The 17118-nt window shown below is 44.8% G+C and overlaps 1 long non-coding RNA gene across 1 annotated transcript in view; it reads right to left on the bottom strand.

Annotated features, from left to right (window-relative positions):
• LOC128340175 (uncharacterized) overlaps positions 1–17118 on the bottom strand; it is a 195743-nt gene that overhangs the window by 3176 nt on the left and 175449 nt on the right. Inside the window, exon 3 of the long non-coding RNA XR_008313504.1 lies at positions 611–774. This is a non-coding gene — a long non-coding RNA (uncharacterized LOC128340175). The remainder of the gene's footprint in view (positions 1–610; positions 775–17118) is intronic.

The following is a 17118-nucleotide window of genomic DNA, read 5'->3' as shown; positions in this document are numbered from 1 at the left end:
AGGGAGGGAATTTGGAACCTTCTGCATGCAAGCATGCCCAAGCATGCCCCACTCTTCCCTGAGTGGCCCCATCCCCTAAGGGGAATACTTTACGGTGCTCAAATATAGTCTCTCCCACTCTGCTGATATCACCTGCAGCTACTGTCTCACCTTGGCAGCCAAGCACCAAGAAGAGAGATGCCACTGCCACAGCTGCCACAACCATAAGTTCCACGACCAAGGTGGTCCACGTTTACCTGTGGGTGGCACCTGCCCAGGCATGCTTCTCCTTCTCTTCCCTCTTGTTGACTGCTGTCCACTTACACTACCATCCCAGTGCAGGAGAGCACTGAGAGATCACGGATTGGGCAGGCAGGCTCTTCCTTGCATTGTTTGTACAGGAAGGCCCAGGCAGGAATGAGAGAAATAGAGGTGGGGTAGCTACTGATCGCATTTTGTTTTTTGCACTAATACTTCCTGGGCTTCCTCCTGGCTTATTCATGTGTGTGAACAATACACACATGTGCAAAATAGACTTTTTATAAAAGGAGAGTAAACAAACAGTGCAAGAAAACTGTTTTTCCTCTTTTCACTGCCAGGCCTCTCCTAACTGCCATCTAGATGCCCTTACCTTGGCCCAGAAGATCCAAAAGTAGCCAAATGGCACCTTTAGTCCATGTTGTACGATGCTCTTCTATGGTCATGCATCAAGGTTTCAATGAAGGGGCTTCTTTTGTGATGTGCACATTTACTTAAAACATTTACTCATTTGATTTCTGTGGAATTTACTTCACTCTGGAAAATTAGAAGATGTCAAATTCAATAAGGCTTCTGACAGACAGATTGACTCTTGTGCATTCATAGCATAGGGAATAGGAATTAGGTGCATACCAGGGAGGAAGTCTAGCTAGAAGATTTTGATTGCTATCTATAGGTGCTTTCATCTTTCATTCCGATCATCTTGCCTCTGGATGACCTGAAAACTCAGGTCAGAGAAACCCCATCCTGGTGAGAGGGAATGAGTTCCTGGAGAGCAATGTGTTCCATGATAGCACCCCACAAATGAAGAGGTGGGAGAAGGATAGTTAGGTGGGGGAAGGACAACTGAGGAAGGATTGTAGTTCAGTAGGAATGTGCACAAACCAGTTCAGATGCCCTTTTACAGACCTCCGAACTGGATCGAAGGTCCTGTGGTTCAGTCAGTTCAACATGGGGGGGGTACCTTTAAGGAGCAGGGAGCATGCTCTTACCCCCACCCCATTGGGCATGTTTCCCCCACCTGCATTGGGGAAGCCCACTGGTGGCAGCATACCTCCTTGATACCCCGGTGCACATCGGACCAGAAGTGCCCGGTTCACGTGTGCACATCATGCACACACACGTGCACATCATGCTCACGTTGTACATAGGCACACTCACCAGGCACTTCCAGTCCAATGCACACCAGGGCAGCAAGGAGGTATGCTGCTGCCCCGTGGGACCATTTTCAAGGAGCTCATATGGATTAACAGATCAGGTTCAAGGGATCAAGTAATATATGAAAGCACAATATAATTCACTCTCAGTAGTAACAACAAAACAAGCTGTATTTGTTAGCTGCTCTATCACAAATTGTTCTCTGGGTGGCTCACAGCATTTTTAAAAATGCATTAAAAATACATAAAACAAGGCAAACAAATGACAACACAATATAAAACAGAAAATAGAAAACTTAAAAAAAAAACCCTAAATCAACTTTTAGAATACTGAGTGAACAGAAAGTTCTTCACCTGGCATCTAAAAGAACAAAGTGACAACACCAGGTGAGCCTCACTGGGGAAACTGTTCCATAGACAGGGTCCCTAGAAGCCACCTACTTCACAGGAGCACTCAGAGCAGAGCTTCCAAAGAAGATCTTAAGGTCTGAGTTGGGACATAGGGGTCAAACCGCTCTCTCAGGTAGCCTGGTCCCAAGCCATTTAAGACTGTAAAGGTTAAAACCAGCTCTTTGAAGTGGGCCCAGAAAGGGACTGGGAGCCAGTGCAGCTGATGAACCACTGATAGTTCATTGTATAGAATTACTACTCCTATCACTACTACTGGAGAAGAGAGCTGGTCTGCTGGTAGCAAGCATGACTTGTCCCCTTAGCTAAGCAGGGTCTGCCTTGGCTGCATATGAATGGGAGACTAGAAGTGTGAGCACTGTAAGAGATTCCCCTCAGGGGATGGAGCCGCTCTGGGAAGAGCAGAAGGTTCCAAATTCCTTCCCTGGCAGCATCTCCAAGATAGAGCTGAGAGAGATTCCTGCCTGCAGCCTTGGAGAAGCCGCTGCCAGTCTGTGAAGACAATACTGAACTAGATAGACCAATGGTCTGATTGAGTACATGGCAGCTTCCTATGTTCCTATGTACTACTACTACTACTACTACTACTACTACTACGAATATTTATGTAACACTTTCCCACAAAACTTCTCAAAGTAGTCTACAAAGAAAATAATAGATAAATAATAGATAAGATGGCTCCCTGTCCCCAAAGGGCTCACAATCTAAAAAGAAACATCAGGTAGACACCAGCAACAGACACTGGAGGGATGCTGTGCTGGGGATGGACAGGGTCAGTTGCTCTCTCCCTGCTAAATAAAGAGCATCACCACTTGAAAAGGTGCCTCTTTGCTCAATTAGCAGGGGTGCTGCTAGCCACTTCTAAACCGAGTTCCTAATGTTTGAGGTCTCCAGATCAGTTTGTCTGCTAATGCATTTTAACAGAGGTTTATTTTTAAATATGCACATCTGAAGGTGCTGTACTATTAATCCACTTAGCCCAATACATTCTTTTCACAGTGGCAGTGGCCCTCCAAGTTTTGTTACCTAAGTTCCTTTGAAATGGAAGTACAGTGATTTGAACCTTGGACGGTCTACATCCATGTGCTTATGACTCGTCCCAGTTCCTCTAATTTTAATGGCTGTTCTGTGCATTCTCTCTCTTCCCCCCCCCCCCCACTATGAAAGATATTGTCATCTACTACAAGCCTTTGGATTGTGGCTGACTATAAACTACTACTATGACTATGAAACGTCACGCATGATCCAGCCACAATGTAGCACTTTCAAGGCTTATTGATTTCAGTGGCAGAGGTTTAAATACATGTTTATCACTTCCACTGAAATCAACCGGACTGGTGAAAAAAGCTTAATTTTTACAAGATCCTGCCCTTTCACTGACATTTAGGGTCTGCTGTGCACACAGATCTCCTTTTGCTGACATGGAGCATGGCGTTTCAGGCGAATGGTCCCTTCTCTTGCCATTTGCCGACAATGGGAGAATGCCATTGGCATATGGAAAGTAGCGTCGCAGGATCATGGCTTTCAATGGAATATCCTAGATGATAACGTCCTGCTATTTAGGGATGTGCATGAATGTTTCGGTGGTGCAGGGAGTGGTACCTTTAAGCCTGAGTAAAGCAGGTCCTTACCTGCTCCTCTGCTGCCCCACCACTTTTCCGGGTGCGGTGCTGGTCTCCTCAGACGTCTGCACGCAGCCATGTGCGTGGTCAGCATGGTGTTGCTGGATGAAGCCCCACAGCACATGCGGACTTGAGCAGTGCAGCACCATGCCTGGAAAAGCAGCAGGGAGGCGGAGGAACAGGTAAGGACCTGCTTTACTCATGCTTAAAGGTACCACTCCCTGCTCCGCCAAAATGATTCAGTGGGCTGTGCTGAAATGACTTGGCGTGCCCCTACTGGATGCACCAAATCCATTCATGCAGATCCCTACTGCTATTTTTGAGTAGCTTCTGCACAGTTATGTGCTATGTGTGACTAAAGACACCAGCAAAGCTTCTTCATGCAGGTTCAGGTGCAGTAATGAGCACTGGAGGACTCGTAATTCATCACACACAAACACACACACACACACACACACACACACACACACACACACCCCTATGTCCAGTTCAGGTTATAATACAAGCCAGAGAAGAATTCCTGGCTTCCTTCTCCCATTCTCCAGCCCTCCTATGATCATCCCCACCCCCAAACCTTTCTCTTCCAACAAAATGCATCAATCCAGGATTGATTGGATTGCAGTCATTGTAGTAGCCCTTGAGGGAAAATAGATTTCCCAAAGGCCAATGGCACTTTCCTTCCAGGTATGCTAGGTTTACCTAAGGCAAACTTCAGATTTCCTGCCTTCCCTCCTACTATTGACTTGACTGCTCCCCTGGAAAGGTCTTATAGATAAAGACAAAGAGATACAGATATGGAGAGAGAGAGCGAGAGAGAGAGAGAGCGCACATTTATATACCACCCCATATACACATCTCTGGGTGGTTAACTGGTTAAAAATGCAAGCAACAATTAAAACACTAGACCATGTAAAACAATGTAAAATAACCATCAATAAAATTTCAAAACATTCTGAACTAAATGCCTCATATAATAGGTGCATTTTCAGACGCTGCTTAAAAACAGTCAGAGATGGGGAGATTCTAATTTTGTTGGGAGCATGTTCCAGAACCTTGGGGCAACCCTACATAAGGCCCAGTTTTGGGTCACCACCAAATGAGCTGGTGGTCATTGCCAACCGGACCTCCCCCAATGGTATTAATAGGTGGCAAGTTTCATGAAGAAGAAGGCACTCTCTTTCAAGTTTTGCTGAATGGGAATGCAGGATGAGAACTGCAAGCTGTGCAACTTCTAAATACCAGGTGAACTTTTTAAAAAGCCATTTTGAGTGTTTGGGAAGTTGCACAGCTTATTTTTCAAGCCAATCCAACACGAGAAGAAGGAGCTTGCACAGCTCTAATTAGTACAATAGCACCCAGTAGACCAATCCTCTCCTTCTTCCCTCCCACGTATTTCCATATTCCACCATTCTGAGCCTACAATGGCAAACTGGGCAATGCAGCAGCATTCAGACATCCTGCCATTTGATACCCATTTAGCTAGCAAACTCCGAAGTCCTAATTCTGTTCTTCAGGGCCCAGTTCAAGACCAATATCCATAAGCTGGTTTATGCTAGTGTGGGAGTTAGATTCCTACAGTTATAATGACTTCTTTTATGCTTTATTTCACACTGCTAGTTACCTGTCATGTGTATTTAAATTATTGGTAGCCTTTGAGCATCAGGCTTAGTCGGGGGAAGTTGGCATAATAATGGTAATCTTGGAACACAAAGCAACCTCAGTGTGGTAAGGAAAAACCTGCTGGTCTTTGAGCCATAAAGAGTTACTCCAGAATGTGCTGGAAGCTGTGCACTGCAGTATCACTTCCCATTATTCCTCAATATAGGTGCACCCCATTAAGAAAATGCTCCTTTCGTACAGCAAAGAACTGACCAGCCACAAGTCTTTACACTGCTAGCTTTAGTCAAGCAGAAAAAAATACCAGTTTCTCGCATTCTGGATCTCAGGCCTGTGGGATCCCCTCGGTCATTTCTTTCCTTCTGTTCCTGCCGCCCCCATTCCAGAAGAAAAGTCGATGCTTTACAACCAACAGGCAACTTGTAACTCGCCCACATCCTTTCTGGCTGTGTAGAACAGAGATTTGTCTTCAGGTACTGAGGAGATAATGGTCCACTAGTTTGAACACTAGTCTGCTGAGACATTCATACCCCAGAGGTATCCACCTGGGAAGACTACTCCTATTATTTAACATTAAAACAAAAACCTCAAGACACATGGGATTAAAAAGTTGCCCAGCCTATAATGAATCCACTTCCATAAAGCGGGTGGGTGGGTAGGTGGGAGTGGATGAAGTTAGAGAATAAAGTATGCCACAAACAATAGAGTTGTTCCCTGGCTGATTTTTAATCATCCTGATTGGGGTGTTTTTCCTCACAGTTGATTTTATTTTTGCTCGGCTCCAATGCCAGTGATTAGGCATTCTAACATTTGCATATATTTAAATTGGAGCTGAGCCAATACTTTACACAATTTCCCACAAACCTTATTGGAAGCGCTGAAACCACCCTTTATCATGAATTTTCAGCATTCCTTATTCATTTGCATTGGAGTTTCTTAAAGGCCCTCTCTCAGTAATGAATATTATTACATTGCTCTCACTTGCCTCACCCTCAGTTTCTCTCAATGATGCCACCACATCGCCAAATTGGACTGGCTACTAGCAGTTTGATGTGATTCCCATTCACTGAGTAAGTTCTGTGTTAAGTGGGATCATCTATGTGATCCCAGATCCAGACTGTAGGGATGAAGAAATGGCACAGAAAAAGCATTGCCAGGAGAAACAAAAGCACTGACTAGGAATTTTTAAAAAGAGATAAATAATCACATAATGCAAATACTTTTCAAGCACTGGAGAATATGTAGTGCAGGTCTAATTTAAATAAGTTAACATATTTAAATTAGCAATAGCCTGGAGAATAAATCTGTGTGAGTAGAGATTTGAGGCAAAGCCCACCCCACCATCAATAGTCATGTGCATATAGGCAGATCTCTGGATCAGGGTCAAAGTGTCAATTATTTGTTAGCCTGAAAGCTCATTGACAAAACTTAAAACTGGGTACGAAAAGTGTTCTGCTCAGAATTGGGAGCTGTGTTTACTCCCCATTTTTGGTTGCCTGGGAGCAAACAACTAAGTAGGAGGAGGGAGAAGTGATTGTGTGGAATCGAGGTAGGAGGAAAAGCTGGGTAGACAGCGCTGTCCTACCCAGCTTTCATACCCAGCATTTGACCAAGGTGGGAGGAAAAGCTGTCCTAACCAGCTTTTCCTCCTACCTTGATTCCACACAATCATTTCTCCCTCCTCCTACCTAGTTGTTTGCTCCCACACAACCAAAAATTGGGAACACACACAGCTCCCAAACCTGGGTTGGACACTTGTCCTACCCAGTTTTCAGTTCTGTGAATGACCTCTGAGAATATCAGAAGCCCAGTAAAAAAAATTTAAAATTTGATTTCACCTCCTAGCACACTCTAGGAGAAAACAAGGAGCCAGATCTCACGATCAGTGAGACCTGGTATTGGAGGGTGGGCGGGGAGAGCGGGCTAAGCCCTCTCTGCCTGCTCATGAGCAGGGAGGGAGACCTGGGTGGCCGGATCGGGTGCCCACACGATTGCCAGCTCCATGACGAAGCCGGCGGGGGCTGGGGAACTCGGGGGCCACGCGGCTCCCAGAAGTTCCAGTATGACCTGCGCAAGCACGCAGGGCATACTGGGGAGACCCCCGGAGCCGGGAGGCAGCTTTTCACCTCCCCTCCGGGGGTCTACTCATGAGTAACTGTGGTGCGGAGCCGCGCCATGGCTACTCACAATCTGTAAAACCAGGTTTGCAGAGCACTCACTCCGCAAACCTGGTTTTAGGGCAGGTGTACTTAGGCAGGTTACCTGACTAGGAACCAGCAGGCTCGCAGCCAAGCCCGGTGGTTCACACAATGGGGTGAAATTGGGCTAGCCTCCACTAGCCCGATTTCGCCCCATCGTGTGAATAGCCTCAAGTAGTGTCATTCTATGTGCATTAGAACTCTTAAATGTGTCTACTGAAATTTCAAGACATTTCTGGATGTCCAGAGCAGCCTTCCAGTAGAATGAAAGATGTGCCAGCACATGGGGGAGCTTTCCTAGCTACAAGGGGCTGCACAGCTTCAAGCTTGCAGTGTGGTGGGGGCAGCAAATTTTGACAATTTGCTCTGGCTCTGGAATAGGGTTGCCAACAGTCATGGATTAGCCAGGATGTCCCATATCTGACGGAGCGGGGAAATGCTTGACTAACAAGCGAAAGGTTGCCAGTTTGAATCCCCACTGGTACTATATCAGGCAGCAGCGATATAGGAAGAAGCGGAAAGGCATCCTCTCATACTGCGCGGGAGGAGGCAATGGTAAACCCCTCCTGTATTCTACCAAAAGAAAACCATAGGGCTCTGTGGGCGCCAGGAGTCGACACCGACTCGACAGCACACGTTACCCTTTACCCATATTTCTCAGGGAAAGTGGTCATCCTGTCCAGGATGCCATTTCCCCCATACTTTGTCTCACCTGCGCGTGCCGCCTGCATTTGATGGGGCAGTGGCAGGATAGGCTGGCTAGCTGGGCGGGGGCGGGCTGCCACTGTTGCCACTCCCTCCACCTCTACTCCCCGCCTTACTTCTTTGCGAAAAGCTGCCCCCCTGCCTTTCTTATTTGCAAAGGCGGATTGCATCCCAGCCTCCCACTGCTTGCCACTACCCCTACAGCTCTTGCCTTCGCTAGCTGCCTCTCTTGGGGGAGTCGCAAAAGATAGTGAAGCGGGGGGCATGATACACACACGAGCACGCATGGCCAGGGGTGTCCAGTTCTGCCCCCGCCCACAGCCCTTTGCCTTGTAATGCACATGGAGGGGGAAAGATTCGGTTTTAAGGAATGGGAGAATCAGGGCGCTCAAGGGAGCCTTTGCTGATGAGCATGGACACAGCACACACACCGAGTTGTCTACCTCAGCAACCTCATTGACAGTATTAGCAAAGGGAGGGGGGGAGTTTTAAAACTCTACCCTCTTTATTTCCCTCCAAGCCTGCCCCCATTGGGCTGTCCACCATCTGTCACGTGCCATTCTTGTGTTGTACTTGGTTTGTATGAATGGCTCCGTCCTGAGATGGCTCCACTCCAGATGCCCCCCCCGCACACACACACACATATACTTGTGTCCCTTATTCAGGCAAGGGGGTGTTGGCAACCCTCCTTTGGGAAAGAACTGTGTCACCTAAACATTTGACATTTGGGGGGTGACACAGGGCACTCCCTAAACCAGAGTGAATTGTCAACATTTGCTCCTCTACCTCCAGCTGCACACCCAAGACGGCATGACCAGCACTGTAGTGGGGAAGCACTCCCTCATGCCAGCACATCTTTTCACACTACCAGACGGCCATTCTGGATGTCAACCATTTTTTAAAAAAAATTCTAAATATTAAAACTAGACTTTGATGTGGGCTAACACAACACTGAGCATGAGGGTTCTGATTAGCGCTTTTATTATCAACTACATTACCTGAGAAGGACTTTCCATGCTCCTTTGCAATGTAACATAATATTCAACAGCAGCAATTTAAGGCACAGAATGCGACTTTACTGTGGCATGGATTTACTACCCTCTGCTTACAGTCTGGTGTCACATGTACCCTTCTTCAAGGTCTTTGGTCTATATGTTCACTAGCACAGAGAGCAGGCAGGCCCCCTTTCCAAGAACAGCTAGGCCTCTCGCAGAGATAAAACAGCCATTAGACCCTTCCTGCTTAAATCACAACCCCCAAAATCACAATTCAGCACAATTGAGTAAACTGATGTCCTTTATTAAAATACAGACCTGGGAGGACAAACAGCAGAGTGGACAGAGACGAAATTATTCTTCCAGCCAGATAAGTGATCCCTTTAAGTCCAGGTTTAAGTTCACCGGTGGGGAGATTGGGAGGGAACCATTCCCATCTAGAGTGCCTCATCTCAAGGCAGATAAATCTTCTGAGCTCTGCAGGGAGCCCAGGTGCCATGAGGTATTTTATCATCCCTCTATAAACCAAGCGCGGTGTCCATGCCTTTTATAATGAGCACAAGGACACGAAGACGGGGCGGCTTGCTGCATATGCATCATGTAAATCTATCAATTTCATTGCCAAATTTGAACAATTCCACAAAGGTCAGTTTGTGCGGCAAATGCTCGGCGTGCCGTATTTACAGACACGGAGAACTACCCTTTTGCTGTTTGTCTGCTGCCCGGCGTATTGAAAGAGGATTTTGCTGCATATTGCTGCATATTGTCAAATGTATTTAAACATGCAGGCACTCCACAATACATGTGAAAGGCTTATTTGACATTATGTCTAAGCTTAGAGGAAATGAGATGGCAAGTGATGGGGTGATGTCTGAAAACAATCTCTTCCTCCCTCCCCCCGCCACCTCTCTGTATTTTTACTCCTCCTGAAAATCTACCTTAACATTCAAGGCAGAATCCTGGTGGTTTTTATTCCTTCAGAGTTAAAAAACAAAAATAATTTACCATCAGCAGAATCAAATGGTGCATCTCTTCTTGGACGACATGCTGCAGATGGCAGGAGGTGATGTTGGTATGCATGTCTGAATGTTTCCCCACCATAACTTCATATTGTTTTTATTGTTTTATCTGTTCTATTGTTCTGCTAGTGTCGTAAGCCACCCTGGGCAGTATTGGTGGGATATAAATAGTTTAAATAAAGCAAAACAAAATGCCTCTTTCTGTACATAGAAAACTCAATGTCAGAAAGAAGGTGAGGTGGCTATGCTTCTTTCTGATCTGCTCACTTGGTGAGTGCAAGGTGCTTCATTAATTTTCGGAGTACTCAAACACCTGAACCCATACCTGCTTCTTGAAGTGATACGTTCTAGGATCAGTTATGCAACTTTGGGTCATTCTCATGCCAGAATCAAAGTTCTGCACTATAAAATGTAATAAGGATCTATGGAAGACTTCCTTGTGGATCAGTGCTACTGAGCATTGCCATCTGAGATGACTGGTTTGAGTCTCAGGCTGTTGGGTACTCTTTGTGAGGATACTCTTTTCCCAGGGAATTTGCAAAAACCTCAGCAATTCTGCTACAGTGGGGAGAACCAGTACTCTCAGATAGATAGATAGATAGATAGATAGATAGATAGATAGATAGATAGATAGATAGATAGATAGACAGACACACACAGACACTTTTCTACAACACATTCCTACATGTCAAACCATCTTCATTTCCCAAAGCAAAATATTTATTTATTTATTTATTTATTACATTTATATCCCACTCTCCCTCCAAGGAGCCCAGAGCGGTGTACTGCATACTTAAGTTTATCCTCACAACAACCCTGTGAAGTAGGTAAGGGTGAGAGAGAAGTGACTGGCCCAGAGTCACCCAGCAAGTATCATGGCTGAATGGGAATTTGAACTCAGGTCTCCCTGGTTCTAGTCCAGCACTCTAACCACTATACCATGCTGGTGCACAAGGGTCAGTAGCGCTCAATGGACTGGACTTCTGGGCAGAGGTCCAACTCCCTGCAGGCCTGGGGGGGCTCTAGATGCTGGCCTAGGGGGCCTCCAAATGTTGAGCAGTCCACTAATTTAAGTGGCAGGGTTGTCCATGCAAAATGTGGTATCTCTCTGCAAGTCAGTGGGAAGTATATTATTAAGAATATCTTCTTTAAAAAGAGAGAGAGAGTTTCCAGCTTTCCCTGAATATGTTCTGGTGTAAAAAATAATGCACTGCAGCTTATCTGTTGGCTGCGGCATGGGCAGTAGCGGGGGCCCAAAAGGCCTTTAGATCCAGGCTCCAAAATTACCTAGGTGCACTTCGGATAAGGATGGTATTATTAAGACTTCCCCCCACCCCACCCCACCCCCACAAAAAAGACTCCAATATGATAGGGTGCAGACAAAGGGAAATATTGAGAAGCAACTCCTCTCTTAAATTTGGGGGAGGGGAGATAGCGGTCCAGAGATAGCAGAGGGAGAGGAAAGATAGCGGTCCACATGCTATACAAGGCAATGGATATCATTCCTAATTTTCCAGCGCTGCTGTGCATGTTGAACCTAGTCCTGGCAGTGTTGTTCAAGAGGACAGTTGCACAAATACTTGAACCAGTGCACTCCCACTTCCGCAGTGCTACCTACTCTGGAAACAATGTACACTTTTATTCGGCAACTGGGTGCACTGTTTTAAGTAGATGTGTAATTTTGCTCATGCGCAACACTGCCAGAACTGGCTCCCATGTGTGAACAGCAGTGCCAGCTACTCTGGAATGCTGGTGTTGCCTTGGGCATCATGTAATCCCATTTCGCGGGGTGGGTAGGATGTTGTGATATCTGGGTGGTTAGGCTTGGTGGCGGAGTTCAGTAAATTGAGGGGAGAACTCCTCAAATGCTTAAAGGGGATCTGCATCCCTACATAAGAAGAGCCTTGCTGGAAGAGGCCCAAGGCCTATCAAGTCCAGCATTCTGTTTCCCACAGTGGCCCACGAGATACCTTGGGAAGCTACACAATCAGGAGATGAAGGCATGCCCCCTCTCCTGCCATTGTGCCTCTGCAACTGGTATTTGGAGGAATCCTGCCACTAAACATGAAGGTAGCCAGTAGCCATCAGGACTAGATAAGGATATATCTCATTCCCACAGGGGTGGAGCTTTAGGGAGCATGGTGTAGAATCCAAGGGAAAGTTGTGGTATGCAAGTTGTTGCATGCAAGGACAAGGCAGTGGGGTGGAATCAGGAATATTAACAGTTTAATGAAATAGATATTATGTACAGAGAGGCAAGTGCAGGCTGCTTTTCATTGCTCTTGCCACTGGCTGTTTGTTAGCCCTGCCTCTAATCCAGGACTGGAATACAGGTAACTAGAATGCCATGCAAAAGTTGGCCTGGATCAAGGAATGGATTCACCAAAACCACCACATATGGGTCCCAAGAATTCGCATGGCCATGCTCGCTCATCAATGGGGCCACCTCGCTCACCCACCGACACAGTTCTTCTCCCTACAGCACCATGAGCCATACTGCCCACCCCCAGCAGCAGTTTCCTGCAGCCCATCACTACTTTCTAACTATCCCCAGTGGTGCCGCATGTCTGGTAGCATGCCGTCGCTGGGATGGAAGCCACCCGCCCCCACCACTACCACCGGCAGAGGGAGCATGCCACCACTCAGGGCAGGGAAGCGGGACACACATATATTAGACAGAAGATCCAGAGCCTTTTACTGAGCTGAACAATGGATGATATTGAAGAACCATCAGGGCAAATGGAACCAGTTGAAATTCAGATATGCAGATCTATGGATTTTAAACACTCAGAGGTGGTAAGATGAATTTAAAATGAGGGTCTCGTGCTCTGTTTCTATGCCAGGGTGTTCCTGGATAGTTTATAGCAGGAGAAATGGAATCAGGGGACTTTGGGCCTAGGAAAAGGGTAACTCCTACCTGAGAGTTGTGTGTTGTGTTGCTAAGGTACAAGACTGGGCTCCTGCTGTTTTAGAAGATGTGGAAGGAAGAGAGAGTCTTGAAAATAAGGAATAGTTGTAAGTAGATGACAGCCTGAGCTTAGATTAGTTTGCTGATTATAATGATCTTTTGAAGTACACCAAGTTGAGACTCAAGTGTGCTCCATACTCATATGGTCTCTTTCCTGTGATTTTTCTGTTTGTCATCTGTGTCTCTTTTGAAAATTTGTATTTTTGATACAGCGAGTTAGTCAGCTACAGGCACAATAAACAGCTGGTCAAAATAAAAGTGTCAGACTCCTGTTGGGTCCAGTCAGTGAAATGTCTCCTCCAATGATGTTCATAATAACAACACAGGATGATGGGGGGGGGGGAATCTCCATGTAGAAAAGTGACTTCTACCACTAACCTGAATGAGAAGAACATTATGAATGTTTATTGAGGTCTAATTTACACAAACAGCAGGCAACAGATAAAAACTGTTCCTGGGCTGCCCCATTTTAACATGCTGGTGGGAAATTGCACAATTATTTTATTTATTTATTAGCTTTTTTTGAGACCTCTTTAATGCACAAAGATATGTTTTTTTAAAATCTGGTGTTCAAGATAGCAGACGTTTTGATATGAAGCAGCCTCTTCAGTGCTATACAAAAGTGGCCTCTGTCTCTGTTGTCACCCCAAGACTTTGGAATGCACTCCCTGCTGAAATAAGAGCCTCCCCATCTCTGGCAACTTGTAAAGAAGTCTCTAAAGACTTAATTTTTTCATCCAAACTTTTTAACTGGATTGTAGTTTTAAATTGTTTTAAGTTTTTCATTTTTAATCTGCTTTAGGTTGTAAACCACCCAGAGACAGAAGTTTTGTGGCAGTCTACAGATTAGATAGATAGATAGATAGATAGATAGATAGATAGTAAGTAGATGCACTATTCGATTTTTTCTATTTGATTTGTACCTGAATTGAATCACCCCTGATTTGTTTGGGGTCCGAATCTGGCCAGCTAGCACAGGGGTGATTTTGTTTTGTCCACAAATCTCCCGAAACAGGCAGATTCAGGTACAAATCGTGTTGTACCCAAATCGATTTGCACAGACAGCAGGTGTAGGCAGTGATTCTGTCAGCAGCAGGAAGCAGGGTGGGGAAAAATCCTCTTCTCTTTTCCTCAATCAGGAAAGCAGAAATAAAAAGCAGAGAATCCACTCCAGGCAGCAGGCAGGCAGGCAAGGCAAAGCAAAACAAAGCTCCCCCCTTCTCTCTCTCTCTCTCCTTTCTCCCAAGAGGCAGAAAGGCAGTATGGTGGCTGGCTGCCTCCTTAAGTACATTTGAAAATCCCTCCTTCAAACTCCCCCCACACTTGTCGCTTCTTTGACCCTTTTCCTAGCCAATGATGGGTCAGTCACTCATGGCAACACAAGATTTGAATGGAAACAAGCCAATCTGGAACCAGGGGGGGAATCGCCAGCCAATCATTGCACATTGTAAGTCAACAATCTGAAGCTTAGGAGGGCAGGATATTTTTTTAAAAATCCTGACACAAAATGGAAACAGCAAGAGAGATCGCCACAAAATGGTGGTCCGACTCTACACATTTTTCAGGTCTGAAAACTGGGTGATTTCTTTTGGAACCGAATCTGGCCAGCTAGCACAGGGGTGATTTGTTTTATCCACAAATCACCCCAAACAGGAAGATTTGGGTACAAATCATTTTGTACCCGAATTGATTCGCACATCCCTAAAAGAAAGAAAGAAAGAAAGAAAGAAAGAAAGAAAGAAAGAAAGAAAGAAAGAAAGAAAGAAAGAAATTTCAAAGGTTGCCAGCTGCCTCCTCTTCTCTCCTCATGCTTTGTGCAAGTTTCTTGCAAGGAATATTGGCACCCCAATTACCTGCTGCCAGAGATGACCACCTCACTTTGCCTCATGAAAGGGCCACCCTGCACTTGGCTTTTGCTTACAGCACACCATGTTCTGCATTGTATTACAATGGGAGAAACATGATGTGTGGCCTTGTGTTCAGGCTAGACTTTATTCCACAAAGCTATATACTGAGTACCAGAGCACGGAAAAGTCTTGCATGAGTGGCTCTCTCACTGGGCAAGCGTTATGCTCTGTCGATGGGGAAAAGGTTAACCAAGATTAGACTCTATTATTCTGTGGCCAGCAGACCATACTGATCCCCATCATTTGTGGCTGTTTTTAAAAGGACTCTATGATAGGTCTGGCTTAAGTCTTATCATTGTGGTTTGTGGTCAGAGAGACCAGCTCCAACCATAACTCATTCACATAGTTTTAGTTGACACCAGTTGAGCTGTCTTCCAAACCCACAGAAAGCACACTCAACCCAGCTGCTATGCGTGTTAATGAATAAGGGTTAAAAGTCTTGGGCAGCTTTTGCTGCTTTTGGTTGGAAAGGGTTTGCATCTGTTTTTTCATTAATTCACTCGATGGGCTATTTATCCCAAGAAATTATTTTGGAAGAGAATACACACTTATTACTCTAGCCCCTGCTGACGTGGCAAAGAGGCACTTTTAAAAGTGGTAGTTCTCTTATTTTAGCAGGGGAAGAGCAACTATCTTTAATCAACACCAGCACAGCATCCCTCCAAGGACTGTTGCTGGTGTCCAACTCATGTTTCTTTTTAGATTGTGAGCCCTTTTGGAACAGGGAGCTATTTTACTTCTTTTTCTATGTAATCTGCTTTGAGATTTATTTATTTTTTGCTGAAAGAGGGATTAATAAAATTATTAATCATCATCATCATCATCTGCTGCATAATACACCAGATATAACTGTAGTCGAGAAGAAAGCAATAGCAATAGCACTTACATTTATATACCGCTTTATAGCCGGAGCTCTCTAAGCGGTTTACAATGATTTAGCATATTGCCCCCAACATTCTGGGTACTCATTTTACCGACCTCGGAAGGATGGAAGGCTGAGTCAACCTTGAGCCCCTGGTCAGGATCGAACCTGTAACCTTCTGGTTACCGGGCGGCAGTTTTACCACTGCGCCACCAGAAAGAAAAACAAGTCAAAATAATTGACATAGCAATACCAGGTGACAGTAGAATAGAAGAAAAAGAAATAGAAAAAATAACAAAATATAAGAATCTTCAAATCGAAACTGAAAGGTTGTGGCAGAAGAAGACCAAAATAATCCCAGTAGTAATTGGCAGCCTAGGTGCAATTCCAGAACATCTTGAAGAGCACCTCAATACCATAGGGGCCACGGAAATTACCATCAGTCAATTACAAAAAGCAACTTTACTGGGAACAGCTTACATTTTGCAACAATATTTATAATAGCAACAACAACAACAATATTGACAATAACATTCAGGCATCCTAGGTCCTTGGGAAGGACTCAATGTCTGGATAAAACAAACTAGTCAATAACACCTGTCTGTGTGAACTAATAATAATAATAATAATAATACACACAATACACCAGATAGAACGGTAGCTGAGAAGAAAGAAAAACCAGTCAAAATAATCAACATAGCAATACCACATGATAGCAGAAGAGAAGAAAAAGAAATAGAAAAAACAACAAATTACAGAGATCTACAAATTGAAATTGAAAGGCTGTGGCAGAAGAAGACCAAAATAATTCCAGTAGTAACTGGCGCCCTAGGTGCAATTCCAAAACACCTTGAAGAGCACCTCAACACTATAGGGGCCACAGAAATCACCATCAGCCAATTAACAAAAAGCAACTTTACTGGGAACAGCCTATATTCTGTGACGATATCTGTAATAATAACAGCAACAATATTGATAATAAAATTCAGCCATTCCAGGTCCTTGGGAAGGACTCGATGTCTGGATAAAACAAACTAGTCAATAACACCTGTCTGACTGTGTAATAATAGGAGTAGTAGTAGTAGTAGTAGTAGTAGTAGTAGTAGTAATAGAAGAAGACATCTGTTATAGAAATGTATAATGAAATCCCTCCCTCAGGCTATAAAAATATCAAAATATTCAGGACAGACTGAATACCATCAAAATTCAACTCTATTATAAAAGACAAAATAAGACAACCATAAAAGAAACAGCTAAAATAATCCCATTGTCATCCCTGATCATTACACTGGTACAAAGTTGCATTTTGTTTCCCATCTACTGTATGATTATTAGACTTTAGTGCCAAAGTGGCTGGAAAATAGCACACTGTGAGATCTGGCTCTTTGTAATTCATGGACTTGTAGGTAAGAAGATGAGGCTG

Source organism: Hemicordylus capensis, chromosome 1 (genome assembly GCF_027244095.1).
Source record: "Hemicordylus capensis ecotype Gifberg chromosome 1, rHemCap1.1.pri, whole genome shotgun sequence".
NCBI classification, from domain to species: Eukaryota; Metazoa; Chordata; class Lepidosauria; order Squamata; family Cordylidae; genus Hemicordylus; species Hemicordylus capensis.
Note: the sequence above shows the minus strand (reverse complement) of the source record. Positions and strands in the feature narration are given on the sequence as shown.